The sequence below is a fragment of the Mauremys reevesii genome, linkage group 4, assembly GCF_016161935.1.
Source record: "Mauremys reevesii isolate NIE-2019 linkage group 4, ASM1616193v1, whole genome shotgun sequence".
NCBI classification, from domain to species: Eukaryota; Metazoa; Chordata; order Testudines; family Geoemydidae; genus Mauremys; species Mauremys reevesii.
In genome coordinates, this window is record NC_052626.1 from 75,545,447 (window position 1) to 75,568,671 (window position 23,225).

At 47.2% G+C, this 23,225-nt stretch overlaps 1 protein-coding gene and 1 non-coding gene across 5 annotated transcripts in view; one reads left to right on the forward strand and one right to left on the reverse strand.

Annotated features, from left to right (window-relative positions):
- HSD17B12 (hydroxysteroid 17-beta dehydrogenase 12) overlaps positions 1-23,225 on the reverse strand; it is a 148,345-nt gene that overhangs the window by 86,984 nt on the left and 38,136 nt on the right. The window lies entirely within an intron of this gene.
- On the forward strand, positions 4,258-4,369 carry LOC120405460. Its single transcript, XR_005598576.1, has one exon. It is a non-coding gene; the product is annotated as a U5 spliceosomal RNA (small nuclear RNA).

Genomic DNA, 23,225 nt, shown 5'->3' on the forward strand with positions numbered 1-23,225 from the left:
CAAATAGGTTGTGGGGACGGTGGAATGGGGGTACCCTGGGTGGAACAGGAGCAGGGTCCCAGGGAAAGTCCCAGGGACTGCAGGCGGAAGGGATCTCTCCCCCTGCTCCCCTCCCCCCCATTTGCTCAGGCCCAGGGAAACCTTAATCCGCCTCTGGACCTTTCCCACTGGTGCCCAAGCAGTATGGAAGAGGACGCCACCTGACTCAAGCATAGAAGGGACAAGAGCTGGACTGGGAAGGGAGGGAAAGGATTAACCTGGGACAAAAAGCATGCTGAAACGAAAAGAGAAACTGTGACTGGGAATTATGAGGACTGGTTGGACAAGGGGACTGGACTGAGACACAGATGAGATGAGGTGGAGAGAGGAGGGGAACATTGAGATCAAACAAAGATGGGAGACCAAGGACCAGTGTGAGGGAAAAAAGAGTTAAGGGAAGGGAGATGGATTTAGCGAACAGCCAGATACAGGGAGAACAGATTGGTTGAGCAAAGACACTGGGTGTGGGGCAGAAGACTTGGATAAGGAAGTGGGCAGGGGAGAGGGAGACTGGATAGGCAAGGAGAATGGGAGAGGGATGAGAAGCCTGAGGCGTGGACACTAGGACTGGCTATGCAAGGAGAAAAGACAGTTACCTGTTTCCATAGCTGGTGTTCTTTGAGATGTGTTGCTCATGTCCATTCCATGTTAGGTGTGTGCGCTTGCCACATGCACGTGTGCGGGAAAGATTTTCCTTCAGTGATATCCATAGGGGACCGACTTTGGCACGCTCTGGAGTGGCGCGCATATGCCATGGCATAAGGAACGCCACTCCCCTCCCACCGCCACCCTCAGTTTCTTCTTGCCAGAACTCCGACAGTGGGGAAGGAGGGTGGGTTATGGAATGGACATGAGCAACACATCTCGAAGAACACCAATTAAGGAAAAAGGTAACTCTTTTCTTCGAGTGCTTGCTGATGTCCATTCCATGTTAGGTGACTCCCGAGCAGTACCAACGGAGGCGGGTAGGAGTTCATGGACATGTAGCTTGTAACATAACTGTGCTGAACTCAGCGTCATCTCTGGTCTGCTCGGTAATGGCGTAGTGTGCCTTGAACATGAGAACCGAAGACCACACTGCGGCTCTGCAAATGTCCTGGATGGGGACATGTGCTAGGAAGGCCTCTGAGGACACTTGTGCTCTTGTCAAGAGGACCTTCACCAGAGGTGGCAATTGGACCTGGGCCAACTCATAACAGGTCCGGACGCAGGAAGTAATCCAGAAGGTGATCCTCTGAGAGGACACCAGAAGGCCCTTCATCCTCTCTGCTGTTGCGATGAAGAGCTGCGTCGACCTGCAAAAGGGTTTGGTACACTCCAGGTAAAACGCCAAGGCACACCGGATGTCCAGTGTGTGTAACCGCCTCTCCTCATTGGTCTTGTGCAGCTTAGGACAGAAGATGTCCTGGCTGATACGGAAGGAAGACACTACAGTTGGCAGGAAGGCCGGATGAAGTCATAACTTTGTAGAAGACCGTATACGGCAGTTCCGAGATCAGGACTTTAATCTCTGACACTCATCTAACTGATGTCACTGCCACAAGGAAGGCAACTTTCGACAATAGGTAGGAAAGGGAACAAGAGCCCAAGGCTTCAAAAGACGAACCTGTGAGTCTAGAGAGAGCCAGATGAGGTCCCATTGTGGAACAGAATACCTACGGGGAGGGAAGAGCCTTTCGAGGCCTTTCAGGAACCTGATGGACATCTCATGCGAGAACACCGATCAACCCTGGATCGGCAGATGAAAAGCCGAGATGGCAGCTCGATGAATCTTGATAGAAGAGAGGGCCAGGCCCTGATTCTTCAGGAGAAGCAGGTATTCCAAGATTGACTGCAGAGAAGAGCGTGTCAGGGAGACACTAAGCAGACACCCAGTGGGAGAACCTTGTCGACTTCACCAGGTAAGTTGCTCTAGTGGAGGGTTTTCTACTTTCCAAAAGGACCTGCTGCACCTCTCTGAAGCAGGCTTGCTCCTCCTGGTTCAATCATGCAGCATCCACGCCGTGAGGTGGAGGCAAGCAAGGTTGGGGTGCAGGAGGCGACCGTGGTCTTGCGAGAGAAGGTCCAGGCAGTGGCCATGGGGGGAAAAGAGGGGGAGGCCTACTGCCAGATCCAACACTCTGTCGAACAAATGCTGGCACATAATGACTCGAACCTTGTCCCTCAAGATTTTCAACAGGACTCTGCTGACGAGTGGGATGGGCGGGAATGCGTACATCAGATCTCCCGACCAGGACAGGAGAAAGGTGTCTGAGAGAGCGCCCTTGCAGGGAGCAAAACTGATGACATTTCCTGTTCTGCCTGGTGGCAAACACATCTACTTGGGAAGTTCCCCACCTCTGGAAAAGCATCTGGACCACTTCTGAGTGGCACGACCACTCATGGTGAGAAAAGAAGGACCTGCTGAGGCAATCTCCTAGTGCGTTCCTGATGCTGGGAAGATGATAGGCCTCCAGGTGGATTGCATGCTGGATGCAGAAATCCCATAGGTGGAGTGCCTCTTGACAGAGGGCCGACTAACGCGCTCCCCCTTGCTTGTTGACGGAAAACAGAGGCCGTATTGTCCATCAGCATTTGAACCACTCGGCTGGATAACTACAGAAGGAAAACCCCGGAGGCTAGGCGAACCGTCCTGAATTCTTTGACATTTATATGCAACGTCATCTCCTCTGCCAACCATTTTCATTGCGTCCACATCAAGCCAATGTGCGCTCCCCAGCAAAGGTCCAAGGCATCCAATATCAGTGACACCAAAGGTTGCGGGCTGTTGAACAGATCCATCCAGGACCGTTCTGGGGTTGGTCCACCATTGCAACGCAGTGAGTACCTCCAGTAGGATGGTGACGACCTTGTCCAGGTGATCCCTGGACGGGGCATAGACCATTGCCAGCCACTATTGAAGGGGGTCGCATCTGGAGCCTCCCATGGTGGACAATGTACATGCACACCACTGTGTGGCCAAGCAGCCATAGGCAGATCCTGGCTGTTGTGAGATCCCTTATCATCGGGAACCTGTCGTGTGGCAGAAATACCTTCAGCCTGGTGGAGTCAAGGACCGCCCCGAGATGGTCAGCAGCATCGTGACGACATCCTGGACCTGGGACCTGGAGTGACCCTTGACCCCGATGCCTGATGGAGTCAAGGACCAACATGCATTTTGTAAACACCCTCGGTGCTGTTGCCAGGCTGAAGGGGAGTGCGCAAATCCCACCATGAAGCTGAGGAAGCGTCTGTGTCCTTAAAATATCACTATAAGAAACTACGCATCCTTCAAGTACGCATCCTTGGCATATCAGTCTCCCAGAACCAGGGAGGGGATGATGGAGGCCAGGGAGACCATGTGGAACTTCAACCTCTTGAGATACTGCAAATAGGGCCTGGATAGACTGTTGGACCTCCACCAACAAACAAGCCCGAGGACTGCAGCCACGCCACCCTTCTCATTGCTATGGCTGAAGCCATGGTCTGCACCGCAGAATCAGCCACATCCAAAGCTGTCTGCAGTGCCGCCCTTGCCACTTCCTGCCCTTCTTCCAGGATAGCCAGGAACTCTTAGGGGGGAGGGATAACTCAGTGGTTTGAGCATTGGCCTGCTAAACCCAGGGTTGTGAGTTCAATCCTTGAGGGGGCCACTTAGGGAACTGGGGTAAAAATCTGTCTGGAGATTGGTCCTGCTTTGAGCAGGGGGTTGAACTAGATGACCTTCTGAGGTCCCTTCCAACCCTAATCTTCTATGATTCTTTCCCGGAGTCTTCCTGGAGGGAGTCAACAAATTTGGCCATCGATTGCCAAATACTAAGATCATAATGGTCCAACAGGGCCTGATGGTTTGCCACCCTGAGCGGTAGGCTTGATGATGAATAAACCTTTCTCCCAAAAAGGTCCAGCTTCTTCGCCTCTTTATTTTTGGGAGCAGCCCCCGGTTGTCCCTGCCTTTCCCACGCAGTGACTGCAGATACTCCTAACAAGTTTGGGGCAAGGTGGGTATAAAGATACTCATACCCTCTTGCAGGCACATAGTATTTGCACTCTGCCCACTTGGAAACTGGGTGTAGCGATGAGGGGGTCTGCCAGAGGGCTTTGGTACTTTTGGCCATCCTTTCATGAACTGGCAACATGACTCTAGTAGGGGCTGCCAAAGATGTCCGAGGGCTCCTTGGTTTCTAGCCCCAAGTTCGAGGCTACCCTCCTCAAAAGCTCCTGATGAGCTTTGGCATTGCCCTTGGTTTCTCTTCAGATCGTATAGATCTTTCGCCTTTTACTAAAGATTTCCATGGAGAGGAACATTTATGAGTTTCTACCCAATTTTTGTGGACCTTAGGTGGGGGCCCAAGGATGGCCTGATCAGGGGATGAGGAAGAGGATGTAGGTGCAGCTGGTCCCACCATCTCTGTGACCTGCTCGACAGTACCTTCCTCCCCCATCTGTTATACATGGGGGGATCCCAAACACGGTGCCCTCCGTCTCAGGCGGGCAGGAGACTGTGGCAGAGGGCTCTTCAGAGACTCCTGATGCAGATTTATGCCCTTGGGACAGCTGCAGGAACCCCGAGTTCCAAGGGTGCCATGGCCTGGGCGATTGACCCTGAGGCCACGATAGTCCTGCTGGTGCCGCGGGGAGGACTGGTGCCACCAATGGAGGACCTTGATCTGTCTGCAGGGGTTCTTGGTCCAACTCTGAACCCTGGGATGAAGGGCCATGCTCCAGAGACCGGGACCATACTGAGGCCAACCAAGTGTCTCCGTCCCAGCAGTGTCCACCACCATGCTCTGAATGTGATCTGTACACAGGCGACAACCCACCACACTGAGATCCCAGTGACCAGCATTGGCGTTTGGCGAATCCATGATGATACCCCTGCGATCTACGCCGAATGCTTCCTGACCAGTGTCAATCCATGGAGTGGGAGCAACAGAGTGACCAATGCCACAGTGTTGAGCATCGACACTGGTACTGCAACTTAGGTCGGTCGGCTGGTGAACAGTACCAAGAGTCCCGATGGAGGCTTTTGCTGGAGCGGTTTCGAAATGAAGGAGAGAGGCTGTGACACTCCTGGTACCAGGGTTGAGCATGCCTCAGTAGGTCTATACCATACTACCGGAGACCGACGCTTCGAGCCCACAGAGCAATGACCGACTCCATAAGGAGCACTTTAAGTCGGATGTTCCACTCTTTCTTAGTGCGAGGCTTAAAGCTCTTGCAGACGTGACATCTGTCATTAATGTGAGACTCCCCTAAACATCTTAAACTGGTGTGGGGGGGTCACTGACCAGCATAGGCTTCCAACAGCAGTTGCACACACACCTAACATGGAATGGACATGAGCAAGCACTTGAAGAAGAATGGTACTGGCTGCAACAAGCCTGGAGTAGAGAGAAACCAGGATTGAGATAGGTTGGAGGAGAATGGGGCAGAAAGAGTCATGCTTGGGGGTGGGCGGGTGGGGGGGAGAGAACAGGCAGAAGGGTCTCTCGCTTCCCTCCCTGGAATGGAACCCAAGATTCCTGAGACTCACCATTCTTCTGTTAGCAAATATCTGTGAAACCCACTAGCAAACAATGTCATTCCCCTCCAATGCTGCTCCATACAGAGAATTACAAGGTACTAATGCTATGTTACTTTGTTAGTTCAAGTACAGATGTGTGTGTGGTGGATCTAAAGGTTCCAACCCTGCTAATGAACCATGTGGGTGTCGATATGATGCCACATAACAGAAATTTTTTTTGTTTGCTTTTTTAAAAAGCTATCGTGTTTCACATATGAAAAATACTTTAAAACATTAAGTCAAGTCAAACACTCAAAAGTTAAAAAATGCCAGAATTGAGGTTACGTATGCAACCTTATTTCTACCCCCTGTGCATACACACTATGACAGTGTCTAAATTACATGATCACATACTATTTTTTCCACATTAACTGCACAGGATGGATCTCCTATGGAGATAAATTTATGTTGTATAGTTAAGGAGAGTTGTCTGTAGGATCCCTGCTTCATTTGTTACAGAAGTTGGAAGGTATGTAGCGTGAATGAGGAAGAGTATTGCATGAAGAGAAAGAAGAGTCTTACGAATATGGCAATCTAATGCTGTCCTGGAGAACCTGATCCTATCCTTGCCTTTGCTACAGAATGCCTATATGATGCTAGGCAAGTTACTTAAACCAAACTTTTCCACAGGTGGACACTAATTCTGTATTCCTCATTTTCTGGGTACCAAACTTGATACCTTAGGGTCTAATCTGCAGAAATGCTGAGCACTCGTAGCTGAAACGGAAATCAGTGGAAGCTGTGTTTTGAATACAAATTGCTTTATAACGTTTCACAGATACTCAGATTCCAAGGTCAGAAGGGATCATTGGGATCATCTAGTCTGACTACGTATATTACCCAGCCCACAGAACTTCCCCAAACTAATTCCTAGAGCAGAGCTTTCTGGGAAAACATGTTAAGTACTCTGCAAAACCAGGTCCTTGGTGTCCAAGTTAGGCACCCAAAATTAGTAGGTATTTATGGCCATAATTTCTCTGCTTCAGTTTCACATCTGTATGATTGGACTAATTCCCACTCATCTCACAGGGTGATGTGAAAATAAATTCACTATGTTTGGGAAGCACTCCAATACTACAGCAATGAGTTCCATAGCAACAAAAATCACACATTTGATCATTACATCAATTGCCTCAGGAAAAAAAAATGGATGGTGAAGTTCTTAAACATCACATTCATCACAATCTCTCCACTACCAAGGGGAGAGCTATACAGTTCCTGAAATCCAACCACTAGATAATGATCAAATCAGTAGAAAAAGGGGGTCCATCATAGTTCTCAACCATAACGACTACATTAACAAGGCCTACCAATAGCTCTCTCATGCTGCCTACTATAAAAAACTCAAAGACGCTCCCGCCCCCCTCCAATTCACACAGGAATTTAAGGATATCATCAAATCCTTCACCAAACAAAACCAGGAGAGACCCTACAACCTCATCCCCCATAAACCCTCCCACAGGGACCTTCTAGATGCTTCCTAAGATACACAAACAAGGGAACCCAGGCCACGCTAACTGAAGAAATACCAGGACTCTCAGAAATCATCCTCAAAGCATTCACTACACAGGCCAGCTTCCTCCAGGATACAACTGACTTCCTCCAAAAACTCTGCATGTTAACAACTTCCCCAGAACTTCATCCTTGCCAGAATGGATATCACTTCCCTATACACCAACAGCTCTCTCAATGACGGCATCCCTGCCTGCCTCAAATATCTACAGGACATTGACAACAATCAGCTATCCACCCCAAAACCATTGCCAAACATCCATTTCACCCTCACCCATAACAATTTTACATTCAACAATAAACACCTTGTCTAAACCCCAGCCATTGGTACTAGGATGGCGGCTCCCCAATATACTAACCTCTTCACAGGCCACCCCAAGGAAGAATTTCTGGACAAAAACACCATGAATAGCATGCATTAAACAAGATCTAGAGCAACATATTGAACAATGAAGAGCAAGGAAAACACAGATGCTGTGACCATTGTCAATCTTATGCACTGAACGAGGCAAGGGTCCTGTGAACAAGTAGCATATGATCACGTAATTGAAGACTCAGGCTTTGTCTACACTAGTACTTTTGTCGGCAAAATTTTTGTCAGGTGTGGAAAAAACCATTCCCCTGACCGACAAACGTTCCATTGACAAAAGCGCTGGTGTGGACTGTGCTATGTCGGCATGAGAGCATCTCCTCCTGACAAAGCTACCACCACTCATTGGTGGTGGTTTCATTATGCTGGTGGGAGAGCTCTCTCACACTGGCATAGAGCAGCTACACAGGAGACCTTACAGCGGTGCAGCTGTGCCGCTGTAAGGTCTGTAGTGTAGACATAGCCTAACACGGGGGGAGGGATAGCTGAGTGGTTTGAGCATTGGCCTGCTAAACCCAGGATTGTGAGTTCAATCCTTGAGGGGGCCACTTAGGGATCTGGGGCAAAATCAGTACTTGGTCCTGCTAGTGAAGGCAGGGGGCTGGACTTGATGACCTTTCAAGGTCCCTTCCAGTTCTAGGAGATAAAAAATTAAAATAATGGAGATATCCTATTTTTAATTTTTAACATAATCTATATCTATCAACAGGGGAGCCAAATTAAGGATACAAAGGAAATCTTAATTCTGGCATTTCCTAACTTTTGAGTATTTGACTTTCCTATCTTAATAACATTATTTTAATGTAGTTGTGTGTGTGTACTCACAATTCTATATATATCATCTGAAGAGCATACAGCATGAGCAAAGCAGTGTCAGAAGCACCAAATCATCAAATTGCAGTAGGATGGGTCCTTACACAGTCTTGTATTCTGTGTGGCTCTATCTTCAGTAGAGATTTAACTCAATCACAAGTTTTCTTGTTAACGCACTTTGTTCAGACACGAACACTCTTCAGTCATGCCATAACCATGCCACATCCAGTAGTCACCACTCTGAGATACACGGCAAAACACAAAAGTTAACAAAAAGCAAGACAAGCGAACTTGAGGCATCTGCAGTGAAGACACATGGCCATGATCAACCACAACAACTGATGATCCACCAAACTTTTCCAAAAGTCTCCCTGGCACCAAGTGTCCTATCTGCAATCTATCTATGCTGTCTCCTACCTATATATGGTTCTACTCAGTATCTTTGTACCCACACTGCTTGCTTCAGTCATCTCTTGTCAGATACAGCAGTGAGAACGCCCAACAAGACTATTCAGCATATCAGAACAAAGTCACCTGGCTGTATGCCAATAACAAAGCCAGGACCCAGAAGAGGGCTGCCCAACAGTATTACAAGATGGCTCGGAAACTGTTGGCTGATTGTGGGAAATCAACCAAACCAAACAATACTGTAGAGAAAAGATCAAGGGGCTCGATGTGAGCTACCACGGGGCCAAGGATAATAATTCCAAGTTCAGTGCTACCCTGATGAGCTAGACTAAGTGCTGAGTAACATCCCCAGCAAACATCTCCATGTCAGGCTAGCCTTATCTGTGGAGTTGGGATGAGTGCAGATTTGCATATTGGACATGAAACTCATCCCAACAGCTGTGAGCAACCAAATCTGTGATTTGAAGATCTCTGCTCCAAATCACAGAATCACTTCCATGAACTGGCCCTGGTGAGCACAGTCAGGTGGAGGACACCCACACAGAGGAACTAGAGGACACACCACCTCAGTTTGATGAGATGGGCACAGCTATTATTGTTACTAAGGATGGTTAAAAAAAGGTTTGGGTGAGTTTTAGTCTATAATCCCACATCTTGCTTTAGCTGGAGAGAAATGCAGCCCTATTATGCATGCCTCTCCGTTCTTTGCTACCCCCCCGTCTCCTCTTCCTAATCAACCACACTGTTCAATATGGTGGACAAGTGGAGGTTGTAAATGATCAGCTGCATACAGTGGCTGATATAAGTAACAATTTATTAACAGAAAAAAATTGCATGAGTGTGAAAGCCTTGAAAGTTAAAAAAATTATAGCCAGAGCCCTAGCAATATATGGCTTGCACAAACACAATCCTTAAATGCACCACCACAAATACCACAAGAACAGACAGCACTTAAGGCAACACCTGGCATCATCCTCTCACTATGCAGCTACCTGACTGCAGATCTTACGTCGCCCTATTCCTAGGAGTAGTAAAGTAGACTTTTTCACTCAGTAGAAATTTGAGCTGTTCTAAAAGATTTCTGGGCAACACAAGCCTCCTTCTGTCTTTCCTGTATCTCACAAATTCCCTCCAGTCATTTATCACTCTATCTGGTACAAGAGACAAAGACTTCCCTCCCATAAATCAGAAGGTCGCCACACTGAGGCCTGGAATTAACATTTCTCTCTTCCAGTCTGAGATCTCCAACAGAACCACATCATCTAACAGCACAGCAGTCTGGAGTAAGTCTGAAATAATCACTAATGCTTCTGTTTTACTGGGACTGCCCCCCTTTACGAAAAGTCTCCCATATTAAAGAGAAAAATTTGGGGGCATGGTAAGATTCTGTAAATTTACCATTCTTTTCCTGGGAAAATGTTTTAAACAAGTTTGGAATGGAGCAGAAACTAGCTAGAAATGACATTTGAAATGAAAGTTGCAAATTTTTTATTCACAGCTGCATAGAAAGTGTTTAAAATCATAGAAACATTAAAAGACATTCAAACTTTTCTTAGAAACCTGTGTTAGTGTCAGATTCAGTGAGGGAGGGGAGGAGACCACTCCAAGGAAACCACTCAGTGACCCAAAGGCTGCAGGATCTCTGGGACAAGTGATATAGGACCAGGACTACTCCTGGGGGGAATTCTGCGCCAAAAAAAAAACAAAAAAAATCAGAAATTCTGCATATTTTACTTATCAAAATAACACTACAGAATCACGCCGGTCTCAATTATTCTGGTAATTTATTTCAAAATACCCGTTATCAAGTATGTCTGTAGCAATACAGACACACACAAAAATTGAAGACGGGGACAAACCTGGGAGTTTGAGGTGAAGATAATCCAAGATCTACTGCAGCAAGGCCTGCTCAGCACGGATACGTCATTCCGAGGCCCAGCACATGAACCTTTTCCACTTGGCCAAGTAAGCTGCTCTGGTGGTGCTACCCAACAAGACCTGCTGAACCCAGGCCAAGCATTCCCATTCATCCACATTTTGCCATACAGTACGCCGTGCTGTCAAGTGTAGCACTGCCAGGTTCAGGTGCAAAAGACTGCCTTGGTTCTGCGACAGCAGATCCGGCAAAAGAGGTAGCTACCAAAAGGTACAGCAGCATGCCGAACCAGTGCTGGCAAGGCCATGTGGGGGCAATCAGGATAATCTTCGCCCTGTCCTGTTTGATCTTCATGAGGACTCTATGAATCAACAGCACTGGCAGGAAGGCATACATCAGGGCCCCTGACTACAGGAGAAACATCTAACAGGGAGCCCCTGTCCATCCCCCAGATCGAACACGTGCCATTTCCTGTTCTGCCTGGATGTAAACAAGTCCACCTGGGGAGTTCCCCATCTCTGGAAGATTGTACTCACCACCTCCAGATGGAGTGACCACCCGTGGCAAGACGAGAAGGTCCTGCTGAGGCGATCTGCTAATACATTCCTGGTCCCGGGCAGGTGCGCGGCTACCAGATAAATGGCATACCACACCCAAAAGTCCCAAAGGCAGAGAGCTTCCTGAAAAAGGGCCAATGACCTGGCTCCGCCCTGCTTGTTGATGTAATACATCATGGTGGTATTGTCCATCAGGACCTGCACCACCTTGCCCTTCAAGTGGGGCAAAAAAGCCTGGGAGGCCAGGCGACCCGCTCTGAGCTCCCTGACGTTGATATGGAGGGCCAGATGGGCTCCCCAGCCCAGGTCTGAAGCAGACATCAGGGTCAGCAACGGGGACGTGAAAGGAACTCCCTCCAGCACCAGCCCGGGATCCAGCCACCAATCCAGGGATGACTGGATGTGATCCAGCACCCTGACTACCTGGTCTATGTCGTGTCTTTTGGGAATGTAGATCGACGCCAGCCATGCTTGCAGACGTCAGAGATGGAGCCGAGCATGACTGACCATGTATGTACATGTGGCCCAACAACAGTAGGCAGATGCAAGCCATGGTGAGCGGGTGGTTCTTCACATGGGAGATCAGGTCCAACATGGCCTGAAAATGCACCTCTGGAAGGAAGGGTCTGGCTCGCATGGAGTCGAGGACTGCGCCAATGAACTCTATCCATTGCACTGGCCTTAAGGTGGATTTTTTGTCATGTATCAACAGGCCCAGGCCACGGAAGGTGGAGTGCACCAGATTGAGGCTCCTCTGCACTTGTTCCAGAGATCTGCCCTTCATGAGCCAATTGTCAAGATACGGGAAGATCTGGATTCCTCAATGTCTCAGGTAAACGGTCACTGGTGCCATACGTTTTGTGAACACCCTTGGGGCCAAGAAGATGATGAAGGGCAGCGCCGTGAACTAGAAATGGTGGCCGCACACTATGAAACTGAGGAAACATCTGTGTCCTTGAAATATGGAAATAAGCATCCTTCAAGTCGAGGGCAGTTTACCAGTCTCTTGGACCCAGGGAGGGAATGATGGAGGCCAGGGAGACCGTGCAAAACTTCAACTTCATGAGACAGCCTTGTTGAGGAGTCACGGGTCTAGAATTGGTCTGAGGCCCCCTTTTGCTTTCAGGATTAGGAAGTAGTGGGAGAACCCCTTTCCTTCCATGTCCCATGGGACCTCCGCCACCACCCCCAAATGCAGTAGGCTCTCGACCTCCTGAACGAGGAGTTGCTCATGAGAAGACTCCTGAAGAGGAACAGGAAAGGGCGGGGGGGGGGCAAGAATTACAGGGTATAGACTCGAGATGCTATCTCTATCACTCAGAGGTCCAAGGTGACCCGCGACCAGGCTGAACAGTAGGGACGGAGATAGTTGAGGAAAGAACCAGATGGATCTGGGGAGATGACTACGCTCAAAAGCAACACCCCACCCTCAAAATAGTATTTTTGGCCCCCTGGATGCTTTGCTGGAGCGGGCTATGTGGGTGAGCAGGAGGAGGAACAGCAGCGATGACTAAAGCTCGCATCTCTATCCCTTCTCCTTGCAGTCCCTCGTTGAGGCTGCCATGGCCTTGGCAGCAAGGGCGTCCGGAACTGCTTCCTTGCAGACTACGGCGTACGCATACCCAGCAAGCAAAGGGTGCCACAAGTGCCCTTCAACCCATGCAGCCTTGCGTCCATGTGCTCCACAAAGAGTCAATTCCCATCAAATGGGAGATCCTGGATTGAGGTCTGAATTTCTTGGGAGAGGCCAGCAATCTGAAGCCAGAAGCTGCGCCTCATGACCATCGCCGATACGACCACCCTAGCCGCCGATTCAGCCATGTCCCATGCCATCTGAAGAGAGCACCTTGCTGCCGTGGTACCCTCCTCCACCAGGTTGCCAAATTCCTGGGCCAGAGCTTGTGGGAGGGACTCCATGAACTTATGGAGGGAGTCCATAAGTAAAAATTATATCTGCCCAAGAGAACCTGGTGGTTTGCCACCTGAAATAACAGGCTGGCTGTCTAATAAATTTGCCTCCCCAAAAGGTCCAGTCTTTTAGCATCTTTATTTTTGGGAGTTGAACTGTTTGCCCCTGCTTGTCCTTTTCGTTGCCGCAGAGATGACCAGTGGACCTGGATGTGGGCGGGTATATAGGTACTCAAACCCTTTGGCTGGGACAAAGTACTTCTTTTCAGCCCTTTGAAGGTGGGAGGGATGGGGTTTGCCAGAGGGCCTTGGCAATTTTCAAGACCCCATCATTGCACTGGTAGTGCAACACAGGCAGGGGTAGAGGCTGAGAGCACATTGAACAAGGTTTCCATCGGCTCAGCCATCTCCTCTACCTCTAGGCCCAAGTCATCAGCCACCCGTCAAAGCAGGGCTTGGTGTTCTTTAAAATCATCTGGTGGGCTAGCCCTTGAGGGTCCTTCCACCTCCTCATCTGGGGATGAAGACAATGATTATATAGCTGGGGGAGAGGAGTTTTGGGGTGGGCACTGGCTCCTCTACCCCAACCTCCAAATGCATTTCCCGCACCAAGCCCAGTGCTGTCAACTGTTACTCTGAGGCAGTGGCCAGTGAGTGGTGCGAAGGGGGCATCGGCATCACAAGCGTGCCCAATGCACTCCAATAGGGCTACTGTGCTGGCTGCTGGCCGTGTTGCCAAAGCGATGCCGTAGAAGTTGACGCTGCCTCCGGTGCCCAATCGCGTCAGTGATGCTCGGCAAGAGGCTAAACTGCCTCTCTGTGCCAGAGGAAACCCTTCTTGGCAACCACGGTGGAGCCGTCGATGCCTGCATTTGTCAGCTGACCGGCGCTGCTGGAGACCAACGCTTCAAATATGAGGACCAGGGGAACTGGTACTGCAATGGAGATCATTCCCACAGAGCAGGTGATGGGGACCTGCGCTGAGAAGACAACTGGCGAAAGGGTGAATTGAATGTGGTGCCGGTGATCTAGAGCGAGCCCCTGAGGATCTGGGCTGCGAAGCTGGAGATCTGCGGTGCAGAGATGGAGAGTGCTAGCTCAGCTCGGATTGGTGGCGCTCAACTGTCCTCTGCGGGGGTCTTGGTGGCTGGTTTGCCCTTGTAGGGAGCCTTTGCCGCTTCCTGCAGCACTGGTAGAGGCCTCTGCTCTCTAGGCGCCAGGAGAGCCTGGGAAGGCGTTGATCCCGCCACAAGTCTGGGTTCCCTCCCACTCCCAGAAGTCAGCAGTGGATCCTCTGGGGGGCTAAGGGCCTCCACTGGGGAGGTACATATATATGGCTCCAGTGTGGGCGGGTGGCCTGAACTGGGTCCTTCGCCAGATATCCATGGCCTTTCTTACCCAGTGCCAGGGAGATGTGTTTCTTGGTCTTCCTTCTGGGCACCGGCAACGGAGAACGGTGCTGGGCAGAACCCGGTGCCGGGAATGCGCTATGCACCGAGGCCGAGATACTATGGGCAGAGTCCAGCTGGGACGGCTCAGAAGCCTGTTGGAGCGCAGCCCTCATGAGGAGGGCCCTCAAATGGATATCGTGCTCTTTCTGGGTCCTGGGTCAAAAGCTTTTACAGATACAACACTTGTCCTTCACATGTGATTCCCCCAAGCATTTAAGGCAACCGCTGTGGGGGTCACAGCCTGTTGCAGTCCGAGCAGGGCTTAAATCCCAGAGACTGGGGCAAAGTCCCCAATGGGACTCTAACTTCTAACTACACTTAGCAACTACTTAACACCAACTACTATAAACTATTTACAAGGCCCTAAGGCTCAAAGTCAGAAAAGACAAAACCACTAGTCCAACCACCATGGACAGTAAGAAGGAACTGAGAGGGTGTAAGGCCAGCAGCGCCTGATATACCGTCGCATGAGTGCAGCACTCAAGGGAGCGCCACAGCTGACCCTAAGGATACTGCTAAGGCAAAAATCTCTGACAACCACGCATGTGAGCGCATGCACACCTAGAATGGAATCAACATGAGCAAGTACTCGAAGAAGAAACAACAGAACCTCTAAGAAGGAGGTTAGCTAAGAGAAACGGAACCTAAAGATGAAAGCTCAGCCATACATCCAGGCTGCAATTCAGACCCACTGAATGTGATACTCAGCGTTCTCAACTGCTGCGAAGAATGGCTTTGACATGTCATGCAACACAGGGGCGAGGGAGAAATATGAGAGCAAAATGGCTACAGTAGAAGCTGTCTCCTGTGCATAGGGAAAGATTTATATTTGCGAATAGCCACTGCTCTGCACGATGTGCAGGAGCTGGTCATGGTAAGATCACTGTTTTTAAAGACCTACATCATTCAATTAAAACTAGGTGCAAACCAGGTTATATGTTATTTCACAAGTGCCTGAGCTAAAGCAGGTTTCAGCACCAAACAAAATAAACTAAGAAACAGTTTTTTTTTCTTTTCCAGCAGTGCAGTTCACAGGAACATCACAGCAGTAGAAAGCTTAACATGGGTGTGAACTTCAATATCATAGATGTCTGATGAATCTGAAGAGTCTTCAGCTACAGAATAATATGAACACTGTACCAAGAATATGCCAGCCCTTTGGGAGAACAGAAGCTGGCAAGAATAAAGACTAACCCTGCTTGGCACTAAGTAGTGTCTCATTATTACAGATTATATAAAACACTGGCAACTGACCAATGCCTAGCTCCCAAATTATCTGCAGCCAAGGAAAGTACTTTAGTCTGTGTTAGTTAAAAATATTCTACTTTTTGTCCTTAACTTGCTAGGAACAGTTATTTTTAGTAAGAACCCAATCAACCTTATCAAAATCAAGCATCAAAAATAGACTGGAGAAACACTGGAAGCAAACACTATTTTTAGCTGCTCTGTCTATTCCCTGCAGTTACCCACCAAATTCTGACTGCACAGCCCATGCATGAGTGCTTAGTTATTCTAGGCAGATCCTCCTCGTGACCCTTTTTTCCCTGAACACCTGAATGCAGAAAACACTCGATTGATTAAAGATTAATACTGCCGCAAACTGTGACAGCTGCCTTTCGTCTGAGTGCTTTTGGGGAGGGGGAGAATATGGAATGACAGAGCTTGCATCAGTATTCCTCTTGGGGATCTATTACATGGAAAGAAAATTGCTATTTCAATTCCCTTTTGTTGCTAAAAATAGGAGCCCAATTGATTCAAGCAAACAGGGCACCGGTTTAGCAATGCCAAATTTAGAAACCACTGAAGTCCCTAAGAGTGAACACTAACGCAGTCTAACACATGCCAGCTCATATTTAACAAAGAACAAAAAAGATAAGCATGCAGACTGCAAGTTAATAAGACAGCAGCAACTCCCTGCATTTTTATTAAAGAAAAACAGAAAACTTGGTGCAAAAATAAGACAAATGTGATTTCCACTATTGATTTTACTCATTTAAATAGCTAATCATTCAGCAGAAAAATTACAGGCACTCAGTAAAAACCTAGAAATTGTATAGGTTTTTTCCACAGATGAAAAGTATCTCTATATAAGACATACGACATACATGTAAACAGAAGGCTCAGTCCAACAGCCTAATGAGCAAGCTTTGAGTAGTCAGGCTAGGGAATGAGGTTCAGTTCCCAAACTCAGCCACCTATTTGCTACCATGGCTCTGTTCTTAGTCCCATCCTCCTCACACAATTTATCCTTCAGCGACCTCACCGCTCTCATGGAATTCATCACTATCCCAATTCCAACAACTCAAATATATTTCTCCACTCCTGACCTGGGATGACTCATCATATCAAGCTCAACATAGCCAAAACAATTCATAATCTCTTAAAGACAGAGAACAGAGGTCAGAGTCCGAGTTTAAGGTGAGAAGGGACCTCAAGATTATCTGCTCTAGCCTCCTGTATATTACAGGCCACCAACACCACCCAGCACCTACACACTAACCCCAACAAATGAAATTTGACCAAAGTTGTACAGCTCAACTGTTATGTGCCACAGGGAGAGAACAGGAGGGACCAAGGCCTGAGATAGCAGAGTGTAACTGTCAACATCAGCACCATCCACCATGTCACTCAGGCTTACAATTTAGTGGTCATCTTGACTCCCCCCTCGCCTTCCTTCTTACAGGCTGAGATGTGAGATTGGACGGAAGGAAACAGGAAGGCAGACTGATGAGTCAGTGTACTGATGGTAGCTTAGGCCCTAGCAGTGAGATCATCCAGAGAGCAACAGGGAGCATAAGAGACACCCCTGTGAGATCCCTTCAGAAAGTGGAGAGAAAAAGGATCCATGAATAAAGAGATGCTAAAGAAAAAGCCAGAGAGGTGAGCAAATCAGGAGAGGGCAGTATCATGAAAGTTAAGGGATGATAAGATGTTACATAGGAAGGAGTGACCAGTGTCAAAAGCAGCAAGCACATCAAGGAGGGTGAGAATGGAATAGAAACCCTGAGATTTGGCCAGGATAGGAAAGACACCTAGGTAAGAGCAATTTCACTGGAACAGAGAAGGTAGAAATCGGATTGCAGGGTATGCAGGATGGAAACTTGAGGCAACAAATGAAGGGAGCACATTTGAGGAGTTTAAAGATGAAAGGAGATAGGAAGTAGCTGGAGAGGAAGTAAGATGAAAGATCTTGTATTTTTTTTATTTATATAATACACACACATACACACACACTTCCTACTGCCCCTCCTCTAGAACCAGACTCAGATTTTCAGTTGTCTCCTCCACAACTGAAAAACACCATGAATTAAAATACTCTGAGCAGCTAACATACAGCACGTTACATAACAACACGAGGATTACAGGCAATTACCAGTGCATGAAAAGTCAAGCTCTATTCTCACCTCATCATTTTTATTTAAGCCATTCAAACATGTCTCCATTTCAACAGATCAAAGAATAAGTTACTTTGAGCCCACCTAAGGCACAACTCCAGAGTGAAAAAAGGGATAAAGGAGCTCAGGAGAACTGTTAGTTTCTCAAGGAAGGAATATTAAAGGCACAACTGCAAACTATCCCAATGTGGAGGAAAGATGGGAAGAATAGCAGGAGGCCAATATAGCTCAATCAGGAGTTCTTTAATAACTTGAAAATCAAAAAGGAATCTTACAAAAAGTAGAAACGGATGAATTGCTAAAAAGGCGTACAAAAGAATAGCACTGGCATGTAGGGACAATATCAGAAAGGCTAAAGCACAAAATAAGTTACATCTAGGCATGGATATAAAAGACAATAAGAAGAGGTTCTTTAAATACACATTAGAAGCAAGAGAAAGAGGAAGAAAAAGCATAAGTCCTCTACTTGGCAGGGAAGAGGAGCTAAAAACTGATGACATCAAGAATGCGGATGTATTTAATGTCTATTTTGCTTCACTCTTCACTAAAAAGATTAATGATGACCAAATACCTAACAAACACAAGCCAAAATAGGGAAAGAAAAGATTAAAAAATTGTTCAGTAATTAGATATATTCAAATTGGCAGGGCCTGATGAAATTCATCCCATGGTACTTAAGGAACTAGCTGAAGCAATCTTGGAACTGCTGGTGATTATCTTCAAGAGTTCCAGGAGGACGGGTGAGGTCCCAAAGCACTGGACAAGGGCACACTTAGCATTTAACTTTAAAAAGGGGAACAAAGAGGTCCCCAGGTATTATAGATCAGGCAACTTAACTTCAATATCTAGAAATATCATAGATTTGTCAAGGACAATTCATGCCAAACAAACCTAATTTCTTCTTCGACATGGTTACTAGCCTACTGGATGCAGGGATGCAGTAGATGTATTATATCTTGGTTACAGTAAGGCTTCTGATACAGTGCCACATGACATTCTCATAAGCAAACTAGGGAAATATGGAGCAGATGAAGTTACTATAAGGTGAGTGTACAACTGGTTGAAAGATCATAGTAAAAAAGTAGTTATCAATGGTTTGATGTCAAATTGGGAAGGCATATCTGGTGGGTGTCCCACAGGGGTCAGTCCTAGGTCCAGTGCTAATCAATATTTTCATTAATGACTTGGACAATGGAGTGGAGCATATGCTCATAAAATTTGCAGAGGACACTAAGCTGGGAGGAGTTGCAAGCACTTTGGAGGCCAGGATTAGAATTCAAAATGCTCTTGACAAATTGGAGAATTGTCCGAAATCAACAAGATGAAATTCAAAAGACAAGTGCAAAGTACTTCAGTTAGGAAAGAAAAATCAAATGTACAACTACAAAATTGGGAATAGCCGGCTAAGTACTGCTGAAAATGATGTGGGGGTTATGATGGATCACAAATTGAATCAGTCAGCAATGTGATGCAGCTGTGAAAAAGAATAATATTCTGGGGTGTATTAACAGGAGTGTCGTATATAAGACAGGGGATGTAATTGGTGCCAAGTAAAGTGGGACAGCAAGGCCTCAGTTGGAATGCTGGGTCTGGTTCTGGGAGCCACACTTTAGGAAAGATGAGGACAAATTAGAGAGAGTGTCAGAGAAGAGCAACAAAAACAAAAAAGTTTTAGAAAACCTGATTGATGAGGAAAGATTTAAAAAACTGGGCATGTTTAATCTTGAAAAAGAAAACTGAGGGGGTATCTGATCACAATCTTCAAACATGTTAAGGGCTGTTGGAAACAGGACAGTGATCAATTGTTCTCCCTGTCTGCTGAAGGGAGAACAAGAAATAATGGGCTTAATCTGCAGCAAAGGAGATTTAGTTCAGATATTAAGAAAATCTTTCCAACTATAAGGGTAGTTAAGTACTGGAATCAGCTTTGAAAGGAAGTTGTGGAATCCCCATCCTTGGCAGCTTTTAAGAATAGGTTGGAAAAACACACCTCAGGAATGGTCAAATTTTACTTTGTCCTGCCTCAGAGCAGGGAGGCTGGTCTTGGTGATCTCTCGACGTCTCTTTTCTCCTAGGGGCATTCTGCGCCTAAAAATTCTGCAAATTGTATTGGTCAAAATAACACTACATAATCATGCCAGTTTCAATTATTTTGGTAATTTATTTCGAAGTACCTGTCAGCAAGTATGTCTGTAACAATACTGACACACACAAAAATTCCCCCAGGAGTAGAGCGTTAAAGAAATCCATATGACAACCCAGTTCCTATTTCTCTGCCCCCTTATCCTCACCCCCCACCCCAGAGTCCAACCAGGAGGCCAGAAACCCACAATCTCTCCCAGCCCACAGCCCAGCCACAGGAGCACCCCTCAGCCAATACACCCAAAGCTCCTTTCCAGAGAGCTCAGCCCAGCCGCACCCCTCTCCCCCCCCAGACAGATACTGACACACACACCCCTCAAGCCCAGCTGTGGAGCCCCCCTCCTCCCCACCAAGCCCAGCCAGGGGGCCCCCTCTCGCCCAGATACCCACCCTCCCCTTCAGAGGCCAGCCGTGGATCCCCCCAGCCCAGACACCCACCCCCTTCACCCAGGGATACAGAGGAAGAAAAAGCCTGATGCTTAGGTCCAGGCTTACATGGTGTTTCCTGCGTGCTACCCTCTTAGAGTTGCCAGGCATCTGGTTTTAAATTGGAACACCCGGTTGAAAAGGGACCCTAGCAGCTCCGGTCAGCACTGCTGACTGGGCCATTAAAAGTTTAGTTGGCGGTGCAGGCAGGCTCCCTATCCAGCTCCACATGGCCCCTGGGAAGCTGCTGACATCTCCCTTTGGCTCCTAGGTGGTAAGATGGCCATGGGGGCTTTGCATGCTGCACCAGCCGCCAGCACCAGCTCAGCAGCTACCATTGACCAGGAACCGCAGGCAATAGGAGTCGCGCAGAGCCACGTGGCCTAGGAGCCAGAGAGAGATGTCACTGCTTTCCGGGAGCCACCTGAGGTAAGCGCCACCCGGAGTCTGCAACCTGAATCCCCTCCTGCACCCCAAACCCAGCCCCACCCCAGAGCCCGCATCCCCAGCCAGACCCCTCGCCCTCTCCTGCACCTCAACCCCCTGCCCCAGCCCAGAGCCCTCTCCTGCACCCCAAACCCCTCATCCCCTCTCCCACCCTGCCCCAGCCTAGTGAAATGAGCGAGGGTGGGGGAGAGTGGGGGCTGGCCTCGGAGAAGGGGCAGGGCAAGGGCAGGGCAAGGGTGTTAGGTTTTTTGCACATAGAAAGTTGCCAACCCCACACCCTCTCCTTCCTTCAGGGCAGGCAGGGAACTGCAGCTGCCAGGAACCCTCGAGCTCCCTCTCCCTCTCCCTCCCCACAACAATGTCTTCTATGTGCGAGTTGGTTCTGCCGGGTCCAGTGGCCCCTAGTGTCAGCTAGCAGCACTGCAGCCCATTTCTGTGGTGGAAAGGAAATTCGGCATGCACAATGTTAATTTCTGCAAAATTCTGCATTGTGCAGTGGCACAGAATTCCCCCAGGAATATCTCTTCCAACTCTACATTTCTATGATTCCATGACATCAGTGGAAAAAAGTCCAAAAAGGCAACTGTTCAGATATAGTTTTATTGAAGCAGAAAATATAAGTAACATCATCTGCAAAAAATCATGCAACTTTCAACCCGTGAAAAGGTGATTTCTTGCCTTATGTAACAGAAATGCCACTCATGGTAGAGTATACGGTCTCAAACTGCTTTTGCACTTTTCAGAATGCTTCTACCTAGCCACTTCCAAATGCCATTAATTCTCCTTTGTACTCCTTCATGGAAATTATCACTTTAAATCACTCCATGCATGTTTTATTTACATTGTACTAGTGCCTAGGAACACCACTCATTGAGTAGGACACCTCTGTGCTTGTACAAACAGTACAAAAAGATGGTGCCTACCTCAGAGCTTACAATCCAAAAATACAGACACTAAATATATTGTAAATCTCTTCTCCCAATCTCTCCCTAAAACCTACTTCTTCCACAAAGCCTGTCAATGATTGCCTATATAAAATTCCAAAATTTCTACTCGTGACTATGTACCATCACCTAGTGTACTTTGTGTGCCTGAACTGTACAGCCTGTATAAAACTACACTGTGCAGCTCCTTGAGGGGAGGAACACATTTGTTAGTACCATGTCAAGCACACTGCTCTCAATAAAATGAATTATAAAATGATAGGGAGGAGACTTATTAGGTCATCTAGTTAAGGACTTGTCCTTGCAGTGTAGTTTTTAGTGCTTAGCTCAATACAATTTTAGTGTTTCAAGCAATAAGACTTACACTACTTCCCTTAGAAGGTTATCTTCTAGTTTAAGATCTCACCATCAGCCTAAAATGTCCCTTGAAACAAGGAATAATGGGGTGGTATTAAATACTCTTTTACCAGAGTGTACTAGCCACTTCGCAATATCCCAAATATGAAATGTCACCTCACCTCACCACAGTTTGTATATCACAACAGAATACCGTTCCAAAATATCTAGAATAGCTTCTTAACCATATAGACATATATATCTCTTATGCATCCCAAGTTTGTGTTTTTCACAAAGGATTTTTCTCAAAAGAAATGCCACTCTAAGATCAATGTGCTTTTTGGGGAACAAAGATGGAGGTCAGACTGGGGAGACATAACTAGGCATCACAATCCATTTATTTTTCCCTCACGTGCCTTCAGCTCTATGCACGAGAACAGTTCACCCATAATACACAATAAGTGGAGCTGCGTAAGCAGCTGCGTACAGAAGAAGATGAATGAACTGTGTGACGCTAAAGATCTGTGGATTCAAGAATCTAATGCATGAATTGATATCAAGCTCCCCATCCCCCTCAAGACTTGTATACAGCACGACCTAAAAGGAGAGGACAGAGGTGAAAAAAATCTGGTGTCTCTGACACCTTTATAAAAAGTGATGGCCTGTCACCCAGACGCTGATGAATATTTTTACAGGATAAAAATGGCAACCGAGAGTCTAAAAATAAAACGCTGTGCTGCAGACCTGTCTGGTTCAGCTACACCACTGGAATACAAACACACTCCCTTGCTGGTATCTTGACTAAGATTTCACAATGATGAAGAAGGGGAAAAAAATGTAGAACAAACCTTTTATTTACAGGAGTAGAAATTTTTACATGGATTTTAGATTAGCATGATCTTTTGCTTGCATTGTACAATTACAATTTAGTTTTATAATGGAATTTTTTTAAAAACTGATTGATACGACAGTCAAATTACCTCATACTGTTTAAAAGAAAATTCCTCCACAGCCTCCCCAAATACAAGAGTATATTTATCAGTATCTTGTGGATTA